This window comes from Malurus melanocephalus, unplaced genomic scaffold, assembly GCF_030028575.1.
Source record: "Malurus melanocephalus ecotype Western Australia unplaced genomic scaffold, MMel_1.1 scaffold_231, whole genome shotgun sequence".
NCBI lineage: Eukaryota > Metazoa > Chordata > Aves > Passeriformes > Maluridae > Malurus > Malurus melanocephalus.
This window is the reverse complement of record NW_026623463.1, coordinates 426883-438656: the sequence shown is the minus strand read 5'-3', so window position 1 is coordinate 438656 and position 11774 is coordinate 426883. Positions and strand designations below refer to the sequence as shown.

The 11774-nt window shown below is 42.5% G+C and overlaps 1 protein-coding gene across 1 annotated transcript in view; it reads left to right on the top strand.

Moving 5' to 3' along the window:
* Positions 1–11032: 11032 nt before the first annotated feature.
* Positions 11033–11774, top strand: part of TSC22D1 (TSC22 domain family member 1) — a 91964-nt gene continuing 91222 nt past the window's right edge. Inside the window, exon 1 of the mRNA XM_057374730.1 lies at positions 11033–11530. The gene's annotated coding sequence lies outside the window, so the exon portion shown is untranslated. The remainder of the gene's footprint in view (positions 11531–11774) is intronic.

Genomic DNA, 11774 nt, shown 5'->3' with positions numbered 1-11774 from the left:
TACTTTACCTAAGCTCCATTGAAACTGCCAAGATTGGTGACAGAGCACACTCCACCAGATTGACCAGTTTGTTTGACCAGTTTAGCCACCATATTTCTAGCCTGATTTCCTTAGGAAAGGTTTGTGATTGCAGCCTTTGTGCAAGGACATGTACATGCATAAATGTGTGTGTACATTTGCATGTCTACAAATTCCCCTTCTCATCACTGTCCATCCCCTTCTCATCACTGTCCATCACCCACTAGTAACATTGATGCTCTCAGTCACTTCCAGCCAAATCTGACAACAGAGCAGAGATTTCTAACATGCTAACTTTCTATGGGTCTGCATAAATAGGCTGTTAAAGCATAAAAGCTCTATTAGTATATCAGTAGTCCAAAGGAAAAGGTCTAACTCATRTAGCATATGTCTATATCCCTACATTAAAATTTCCAGGACCATTTTCTGCTCTTAAAGGCAGCAGACTGTGAACAGCCCATGCCACATACTACTAAATGTTCTTACCCACCAAAACAGTGTGGCTAACGACTTGATGGGAATGRCCTTGGCCACTCACTTGCCCATCATGTTCTGGATCTATTTGGGAGACATTTACAGGCAGAGGTGAGCAACATGCCAGGCACCATTCAGATAATTTGACAGTACAGAGCATTGAATTTGTGTGGCCAGAACTGTTCCCTGGAACTGTTTGATTTRGTACAGCCACTGGCAGAGAAACCTGAAAGGGAAGGTTTCAAGAACGTCCCACCCACAAGAAAAGCTTGCATCAAAGTCACTGCCATATTAGACAATGGAGAATCCAAGTATGAAGTACAAAACCCCAGGAAATAGGCCTCATTAAATCTGTTTCTGACAGAATGACTTGTTTAGCTGATGGCACCTTATTTGGAATTCACTCCCACCAGCAGCCCATTTCAGATATGATACAGCAACTCTCAGCCCTGGATGCCAGATGCACGAGTATATTTTTTTTTTAGCATTCATTTAGCTGTTCAGAATTTGTTCTCTAGTTTGTTTGTAGTAGCTGCCATCATGATTGTTTTTTTAAGACACTGTAATTATGTGCACCTTTATTGCTGAACATGTGAATCAGATGATTTACCTTATTTGCTATCAGGAAGACAACTGAGAATTCAGACCGTGACCTCCATGGCTAATGTATGAAGATGTTAAATCTGAGAGTATGAAGTCTGCTAACCAGCAGCTGCAAAGTCTCATCTTCCACAGCACAAAGAGAGACAGAGGACAAATACCAAGAGTCTGCTCACTGGATATCTGAAGAACAGCCTCCTAAAAGGATAAACAGCTGAAAATTGTAGCAATGCYGAGATTTCAGACTTGGAGGAACTGGAAACTTGAATGCCCATGAGGACTCTGAAATTTGCAAGCTGTATGCTCCATCTCTYGTGTAGCAAATAATGAAATCTCACATTCCTGCTGCAATATTATTAAAATCTGTTTGTATTTCAGTGGCACCTAGTGACTCAAATCCAAGACTAAAAGTCAACCAACTGAAAAATGAATACAAGTGCACCATGACTCTGTGATGTGCACACACATGAAGAGAAAGACTCCTGCAAAGGAAACTCTTTTTGCATGCTTCTTTCTTTGTCATAAATGCACTTGTTCCATCAATAACAGCRATAACAATACTTGCTTGCCTAACGACTTTTGCTCCTGCCACAGAGCAGGCCTCCATCCTTCCCAATTCATCAACATTTTTCTCCTCACCACAACCCTCTTCAAGCTCCTTCTGCTCCCAGAGAGGACTGTGTGGTGGCTGGCCAGACCTTACAGGATGAACTGTGGTGCCATGGTCACTGCCGCCTCGAATGGCCATAGGATTGCCTCTTGTTCCATGGGAGTCTGTGTCAGGATCTTGTCCTTTCCTAGGCTGTAGAAATGCAGGAACTTTAGTGCCAGCATACCTTTGGGATCTCTATTCCAGTCTGAAATCAATGAACAGGTTCAGAGTAATTAAAGAGGGGCTGACAGACAAGCAGAYAGACAGCAAGGCAGAACAGTTGTGTAAGCTTTGTTTCCTTAGGAAAGCAGGCTAAAAAAAGAAACAAAATGCAGTATTCACTCATCATTGTCTACAGAAACACTGAAATCAGCTATTTAACACTTTGCAATGAGTGTAATGGCTCAGCAGAGTTATTTATTCTGCTTGAAAAACCTGTTTCTAGGCCTCAGAGGATTAGTTGAGAAGCAGCATAACCTCTGTGTGACCCTACCCGAGAAGAAGCTGGTCTAACTGGAAGCCTGAAAGCAGTATTTTGAAAGTGGTGGCAGCTACGCATAGCTGTGCTAGGACTGAAGCTAAGGGGAAGTCTTGCAGAGCAAGAAAATACTCTGAGCATAAGAAAGGAGAAAGAGTTACRGAAAGTATGTAAAAAGTAGGATAGAAGACAGATAAAAAAAACCCCAGCATCAGCACTTTAACAAATGCATTTAAGTCTGCTAAGGAATATGGGAACATGGTATATAAATTAAATGATAGGTTAAAGGTATGTTAGAATAGTTGTTAGAAGCTGTASAGTGAAGAATTTTGTACAATGCAGATTTGGTGTTCTTAAAAACTTTTAAAATCAACATGAAGCATCAGTGCCTCCAAATACAGTGGATACTACAGAGAAAAGGAGGCAGCACCAGCAGTGTGAAGTTGGGTCTGAATCCACAAATCTGTTTTCTTCTACCTGCCAGTGCTAGGTTTGGAAGGTCATGTTCACATGGAGCAGAGTGAGGTGTCCAGCYTGGGGAGAAGGAAGACAAGAAACATGGGAAGGGGCTCTCAGCTGCACAGGCCAGGCCAAACCAAGCTCAGAGCACCCTCGGCCAATAGCATCTGACAGCAAGAGGAGACAGAAGTGTCAATTAGCAGACAGTGAGAGCACCACCAAGCTTCAGTTAGGAAACATATATTAAGATTATATCTATAAAGTAATACAATGTGTATTTTCACATATAAAACCACAGCTATAAATATTTACATCTGTATGCATATATTTATATACATGCATATCTTTATCCATATAAAGAATGTGATTTTATTCCCCAGCATAATGCTCTGGATAATCACCTGTCACTTTAATCCTGACATCAAGTAAGAGCCTTCAATTATTGATTATTGTCCTTTGCCAGATAAGAGTATTGTATTTATTAATGGTAGGAATAATCTTACAGATTATATGAAACCCCTCTTGGTAAGCATAGGATTACTCTTACAGGCAATTCTTTCGTAATTTATCTTGGCTATATTTGAGTGTCACTGTAATTGATTTTCTACCACTTTCTCACGGGCTGTATTTCATTGTTAATATCCAGCGTATCTTCCACACAGTTTGTTCTGGTGTTCAGTCTAAAAACTCTTTTTCTGATGCCAGGGACTCACATACCTCCACCTTACCCTAGGTCCCTACTGATAGGCACACTCTAGACATCCAATTRCCTTGGATTCTCCTAACAGTCAGTAGAGACAGATCCAGAGGATGCAGAGCTTGTAGGTTAAAATTCCRGCTCTCTACAAGCAATGTTACTGCTCGTTATATTACACACGTCTAATTCAGGTACCTCACTGGGGATGAGCTGAATCTGGGTCTGAAATATGACCCCTCTCCTTTAAATAGTCACCGATGATTATCTTATGATTTAATGCCTCAACCTAAGGACACTTACAAACAAACACACATTATGACTGAAACTCCTGCTTTTTCCAACATCACTTTTTTGTTGCATTTCTCTGTGCTATTTCCTGTTCTCCGATATAATTCTGGTACCACGGTGTGCTTAAATTATTACAATTCACAGGACATACTGGCAACATAATCTTTATAACTGTCACCAAACATTAAAAATGTTACTTTGCATCTATTTTATATTCCAAAATCAGATGTAATTTTGTGTTTACTAAGTGTGTGAATTAAACAAATACACTTCTGGAAATTCTAAGTCTGCATGTTATTTCCTGGACCTGTGTGATTGACACACCACCTCTCATCTTCATGTCTATGAATTTCATTTGTATCCCATTAACTTCCTCCTCTATGCACCAAATAAAAAAGTACCATCTCCTGCAGCCCACGCCAAGAGGGAGTTGTCAGAAGTCCTCTCACCAAGAATTCCCCTTTGACCATCCTCACTAGGCTGCTGAGGAAACACCTGCCAATTTGAGAGCAARTGTTCTACATGTTTCTGAGCTCGATTTAGTGTGCATGCTGACCAGGATTTGTCTTCAGCTTCCCACAGATGGTTTAAAAGAGACAACTGGGAGACACTGGGCAGGGGGTGTTTGCTGCAGGAAGCAATTCCCTCGCTTATGGTGTCACCATATTTTGTCTCACAGGACAGGCACACTGACATACTGCCCTTCATTCAAGTAGGATGGGTCTCTTCAGCAGCACAGTCTGAGGTGTGTTTTGACACTATTTCTGCCCTTCCTCATGTGTCATCTAAGAATTCATTCAGCAGTGAGATGTGGCAAGTAACCCCAGTGGGTTTTAAACTCTCATCACTGTTYCCATGCTGGAACTACTAATAAAGGTACTAAGACTGAGCAGGAATAAAGCACTTTCCAATCAATAGCAGCATGCATTTTTGTTTGATGCCCTATTTAAATATGGAATTTTCTAGTTTCTGATGAACAACAGCTGAAATCTTAATTAAAGGCAGATGAATCTGGAAATAAGATAATGTAGCTTGATCCTAAAGCAGTGAAATATTGCAGGGTTTGCTTATAAGCAAAGACACAAAGCTCCTATCAGACAAAATGCCAGCATCTTTCAAAAAAATAYTGGCAGCCTAAGGAGTAACTTTCTTCTTGATAAGCACTCAACAGTATTACCAACTAAAGGTTAACATAATCCTAAGGCTCCATTAGGCCACACCTTAACACATACCTCATCTTTTTGTCTTCTGAGCCTACAAATATTTACACATTTAATGGTAAGTTTTTAGGGGTTTAGTGACCAAAAGTTAATAGTCAAAKGGACTATTCACATGACTGAAGTTAAGCCTCTATGTGTTTGAACTGTCAGGACTTTGCACATCTTTTGTTCTACTGAAAGTGATAAAGGCATTTTTTTTCTTGTGCTTGAGCTGGAAATCCTAAACCTGTTTCCCACTGAATTTTGTCACAAGGACATTTTTAATAAGACTTCCAAGGCTTGTCAGTGTATGTCTGCAGAAGCAAAAGTGACACATGCAGTATTTCAAATGCAGAGATAATCGGAGAGAAGATGCCTGAAAAATCATGAAGTAGGGAAACAAACCAAAGACCTCACAGATGCAGAAGAATTAAATTTACTGTTACTGTGAACCAGTTTGTGAGTCCTTTAGCAGAGAAATAATGTAGTATAGATATTTTTTATTATTTGACCTATCAGGAAACGTACCAAGTGACTATTGATAAAAATCGTGCTTACTTCTGCTGTGCTTGTGACCAGTCTGTGCTTGCTTTCAGTGAGCAGCAAAGTTACRCTACAACTAATGCATATAAAAAACAAAGCTGAGGTTTACTCAAGTACTGCCCCATAGAAAATTCTGGATTTCTGCAAACAAATACTTGCTTCCACAGAATATGTTTTAAATGGACAGAAATATAGCCAAAAGGAGATGAAAATTAGATACACAAGCTTCAGATAATTAAATGMGTTCAAGAATAATTTCTCTGTTCCTTCCACTATTAGGATATCCTATCTGCCTCCACTTACTCTGTGATAATATGACAAAAATTGAGTGGCTACAAAAYACTAACAAAATATATTTTCTACTTTTCCAAAGAATTCAGCACCAAAGAAACCTCTCTCTTCAGGGGGAAAAAATTAATTCTAGGCTGAGATTCTAAAGATTTGTGCCTTACCACAACAGACATATTCACCCCTGATCATTCAAGAAAACCAGACATAAATCACAGAACTTTTAGACATCACAAAATTCCCAGTGTACTGAGGGAACACAAAGTACATTCTTAAAGCATTTTACTAAGAGCTTTCCTCTATCAGGATTAAGATAGTCAAAAGAAATTTATTCCACACAATCTTTGCAACTGAGAATTATAAACTAAGAGCTCACATTTTCAATACTTTTAAACAATCCTACGCAAATGTTTATGATTAACTCATAAAAAATAAAACKAATAAAAAAAAGTTGATTTGCTACTTTGCTCATTGATTTTCCAGGGGGGGAAAAAAGAAAAAAAAGAAAGGGAGGGTCTATTTAAATGTTGGACCATTTTCCATTGATTTGATCATCTATTTTATTTAATCTTCAGCTTAATTATATATACCATTTGGCTGACTAATCAAAGATCAAACAGTTAGCAATCTAAGACCTGTACTCTACAAACACTTAATTAAATAAATGATCTCACACTACAGTAGTACTGTATTCATTACAGTTGCATATTGAGGTATCTGAGAAATACTTACCAGAACCTGGAACTTCTATAAGATGCAAGTTCATCAGCTGACTACAAACTCAAATAAAAATAAAGGAATAAAGGAGAACAAGATGATAACAGATAAAATCCTGGTGATCATTTGTCTGGTAATTCATTAGTCATGGGCTGGTGGAGGATTTACTTTTAACCCTTGCTCCCACAATACAGTCTATATAATCCCACACATAGTCTACACACCTTTAAAGTTTAAAGTGATGATAAAGCTTCTAGAAGTCTTTTAAAAAATCTGAATTTGAATGCAATCCGCATTAGAAAAAGACTAACTACTTGGCCACATTCCCCAAGTGCAGGTATAATGAATATTTTAAAACAACTTTTCCAGATGRTCTACAAAGATATGATTTTGTGTATATTGGCACTGGCATAGACCTTACTAGTCTAAAGAGAACTGATTTTTTTTTAAAGACTGCTAGAATTGTTGATTTCTGCAAGCATTTATTTAATAAAAACTTATGAGAAAACTTCCCTTTTCCAAATGTTCAACATTATTTAATAAGAATTAAAATAAGAGATGAAAAATGTTTCAGTAGGCGTTTTGGAATCAGTAAACTCAATCAACCAAATAACCAGCCAACCGAAAACAAGAAAGGAAGATCAAGACTTGACTTGAACTTGCTAAGAAAATGCAGAAGCAGAATTACCACTTTTTCAGGGCTGGAAGGTGGGAATTTTCTTATGAGTACTTCTCCTAGAAGGAAGAAAAAATTGCATACATTGTTGCAGATCAACTTAGAGACTACAGTCAGCAATATTAATGAACAGAGAGAAGCCTTCTGTCTAAACCAACAACGGCATCATATGAAAAAARTTCTTTTCATTAAAGTTTAAAAAATTATTTATGAAGCAGTCTTGCAGGATTTAAAGCACACATCAGACTGATTTGTCATGATTGTGACTGTTTTGAGTGAAAAAAAAACCCACAGCATTCCTGCTTGTTGGCTTTGTAATTACTCTGTACAAAGACATAAACTCCTGCATATGCTAGGATGAACACACACAACTGTGTCAAATAGCAAAGGAGCCAAACAAAGGAAATATTAAAATACTGCTTCTTTTGGTATCCTTGGAGAATCTGTGGTGGTAACAAGACTTGTTGTTTCCTGTCTGAAGAAACATTACATATACGGGAGACAGATCTCTAAATATTTACACTGTGAAGATCTTGCTCTCTTCCACTAGCCTGAATCATAAGATTTTAGCTGAAATAAGTGTTATTCCAGACAGTCACTCTCCCTGTCTGGCAGTGAGAACTGCACCAAGCTCATCAGTACTTGGGAAGCATTTRCGTAGGAGATGCAACCCAAAGGGATTCCTCAATTCTGGTGACCCTCCAGTGGTCTTTGGTCTGCAGCTGAGATAATGATGGGATTGCAGGACAGTCTGCCCTGTAGTCATAGCAGTGACCACAGTCAAAAAACTGAATGAATCCATCCAGTGATGACACAAGAACCTCTTGTTCCAGCTAGCTGATCAATACAGTTAATTAAAAAATATCAGGTAGACCTGTTTGGAATAATACTGGGTAATTTCACTTTACTGTCCACACACGGTCAGTTGTGTGGTTTTAAATATGTGGTGTTTTCTAAATTAGGTATATGATGAAATTTCTTTTCCCACTTCGAACAACTAAATAACACAATCCATAACAGTTATAAATTTCAGTTTAATTTTCATTTCATACAGTTTAATGGATATGAAAAGAAATTAAAATTGTTAATCTGAAAATCYCATTTTCATGCTTAGGCTAATGTTTACCAAAAAAATGAAAGAAAGAGAAGTAAACTGATACCTGAAGAAAATAGATAAGGAAAAAAAAGGATGTAACATGAAAATGTTCACATTGACAAATAGCATTGAAAAATCARTTTCAAACATGACACTTCAGATGTGTTATTTCTAGCTTAGACCATTATTTTGATTGTTARCAGGTTGTTATGCAGATAAGTTAACACTGTTATCTAAATTTCATTTTTTTCTTCAGTTTTTCTTTAAAATAAGAGAACTATATGGACCCAATTAAAAAAAACCAAACTGATTTCACACACTGTACTAAGAAGCAGCCCAACTACTCAAAATTAATGTAAGTTAATTAATATAGGCAAAGCCAACATTTAATCAATATCAGKACTACTCTTAATTATTTTTTAGCCTCGCTGATGTTGATTAGGTGCATATAAACTTTACAGCTCAATCTTTTTTAAGTTGCTTTTGCACAAATTTTAAAGTGTAGAAACCAACTCATCTGTATTCATAGCCTATGTGCTTTAAAAGTAGTTGGATTTTGTTCAAACATTCAAAAAAAAAAAATCTTTGAGCTGCTGCTCATCATAGAAAACTYAATTCCTCAAAGAAAATTGTTCTGGGAAAGTTATAAGCAGACAGAACARGAATTTATAGTGGCAGTTGGCTTGCAATGTCAAGCTCTCATCTCAAAAATGTTTACACACGAGAGTATCTCATTAAAGACAATCTAAGATTTCAGTGTTGCACCAAGGATCAAGATGTAGACAGATTGCAGGCACCTTTGTGTTGCTGTCCTGAAATCTGTGAGGGTTACATGTAGGAGAACTTTCAGATAGTGTTGTCTTCAAGTATGGTCTTCTATCTGATTATCAGTTTTAAAAAATAATATTGTCTTGCCCTCAGAAAAAGAAGAMTCTTATTTAACTATGTGTCAGTTGTTCTTTAGTGTCTGTATAAAGGCAGTACAGCCATGCAAGGAGCGAGGGTTGCAAGTCTGCCTTTCAGGTACCCGGAGACCTGAGCTGAATGCCTGCATTCCAGATAAAAGGAATTAAACTGCAAAAGACAGTTTTCTCAAGTCATTCCCATCCCCACACCAAATGAGAGCTAGACAAGATGGGTTAGCAGGCAGAGGCAAGAAGGGAGGGTGAAATTCAGGAATAGGCAGCAAAAGCTCTCACTGTGTGTGACCTTGAATCCTCACCCTTTTCACAAAATGGAGCAAAAAAAGCAGCTTTTTGGTTCCTCGGTGATTAAACGCCACACACTAAACATGGGAGACTCAAATCTCCTTTCTGCCTGAAGGAAGTAACATTTACATCTCCCACAAGAACTCTCTAATGACTCAGCTATATGATATAATACCTTGGACTCTCACAACTTTTTTTCCATTAAAGCTCCACTACTCTTCCTTATGTGCTTAAATATTCACTGCAACAAGAGCAAAACCATGTTTTTTTCTCCATGCCATGTTGACTGTCCTGACCAGCAGGCTCCATGGTCAGGTTACAGCATTTGCCTGAGCCCTTCAAGTCCTGCAAATGCTTCACCATTTCAGGCAAATCAGACCAATTTCCAAGCAGTGATTTGAGACACCTCCTGCCAGCTCATGGATGCCTGTTTGGAGCCAAGGCCGTGCTGCCAGGAGCTGGGAACACGASCAGCTCTCCAGGCATGGTGCACACCCCCACCTACCACTGGAGAAACAGGAGAGAGGGTGYGAACCTGTCCCACTCTCTGTAGGAATGCAAAACACCCCTCTTAGCACGCTCTGAAAGTCCAGCCAGAGACAGGAAAGGTAGAGCAATGCCTATGGTGGGGATCCATCGGGCTTGTGTGGCAAGCAGCTCTGTGCAAGCAAACAGGCACAAGGATGCACAGAAAAATCTCCTGGCAGATACGTGTGCATCGAGCGTCTCCAGAGATCAGATGGCTGTTGCTCCCAAATGAGGAAAAGTTCCAGATGGGATGGGATGGGATGGACTTTGCCGTGGTGAGCGTGTTAAGCTTTGCTGCCTGACTCTTSAGTATGCTGGTACTGGAACAGTGAGGGAAGGTCGGTTGGTTTCACCTCAATTCGTTTAGTAAGTTTTGAATAACATTTTAAAATGATTTTTTCATCAGTGCTTCGGCGCGGTTCCGCCGGAGCTTTCATGAGAAGCCCCTCCACACACACACACACATTGACGGGCCGCACGTGGATGTAGACGAACGATTCCAGCGGACCCGGGCACCGCTCCCCCGATGCTGAGGGCGCTGCGGGGTGGGCGGCGGCCATTTCGGGACGTGMGGGGAGCCGTTCGCGGCGACCCCCGACGGGGGTGGGATGGAGCGGGGCGCCGGGGCGAGCCGTCCGCCACAGGCACAAAGGGAAAGGCGGCCCCGAGCAAGGCGGATGCGCGCACACTCCGCTTTCCTCCCCGTGAGGGGGGGAAGGAGCGGGCAGGAATATTCTGGACCGAGGGAGGGGAAAAAGGAGAGAAGGTGATGAATAACTTGAATAAATCTGCAGTGAAGCTGAGGAGAGGGGGAGGGAGGCGGCGGCGGGTCATGTGAGGCACAGTCATGCTGCGGGCAGAGAGGGGGCACCTGGCGGGTACACGACGCGGCTGAGGGGCGGCCGCCCACCATGGCGGTAGCCGCAGCCTCGCCCCCTCCCCAGCCGGGCCATCCCCACCCACGGCGGGCTCGGCGCCGCTCGGCCATTTCCGCCACGCGAGYCGAGCCCTATTTCCGTCGGCCCCGGCCAGACGGGCTTTATGTCTGCCGGCGGGGTGCGCGTGCGCAGCGGCCGCCGCCATCTTACGTTGTCTCTCGCCCGCCCTCCCCTTTGGCGAGCTCTCCCCTCCTCCCCCCCGCGGCGCCTCCTCCAGCGCTCCGTGAGGAGACGGGGCCGGCACGGGGAGGGAGAGACCCGCGGCGGCGGGGAAGCCGGGAGTAGACCCCGAGGGAAGAAAGGACGGGGCGGACGCACACGCGGGAGGAGGAGGACGGATTCCAGGCGCGGTTCTGCGGAGGACGAGCGGGTGCCGCCTGTTATAAAGGGGGAGGAGGCGGTGGAGGGGGAAGGAAGAGCGTGCGGAGCGGAGCCTCCTCCAGAGACAGCCAGACACAGAGGGAGGAGAGAGAGGCTGCCTGGCTGGCTCCCCCTTCCTCCCTCCCTCTCTCCTTTTCATGGACTCTCTTGTCGGGTTGCTGCTGCTGCTTTTCTTCCGTCCTTATTCCGTCTCTCTAATACCCAAAATGATTCAGCTCCATGGCTGCCACTGACGGGGATGTCCCTGCCCGGCTCAGCCTGCCGCTGCCGCCCTACTGTGCGCCAGTCCTGTACGTATCCGCGCTTTCTTCCTCCTACTACTACTAAGAGCGGTGATGGCGAGGGGCGCCGGCCGCCTCGCCGGGCTGCCCTGCGGGCCCGCCGGCTGCCCTCGCCCCGCCGAGGCGGGGAGGGAGGGCGGTGCTGCCGGCTGCCGGCGAGCCGCGGCGCCCGGCGGAGCCTCGGCGGGGAGGAGGAAAGGGGCTCGCCCCCGGGGCGGCCGGCTGCCTACCCTCCCGGGAGAGGCGCAGTCGG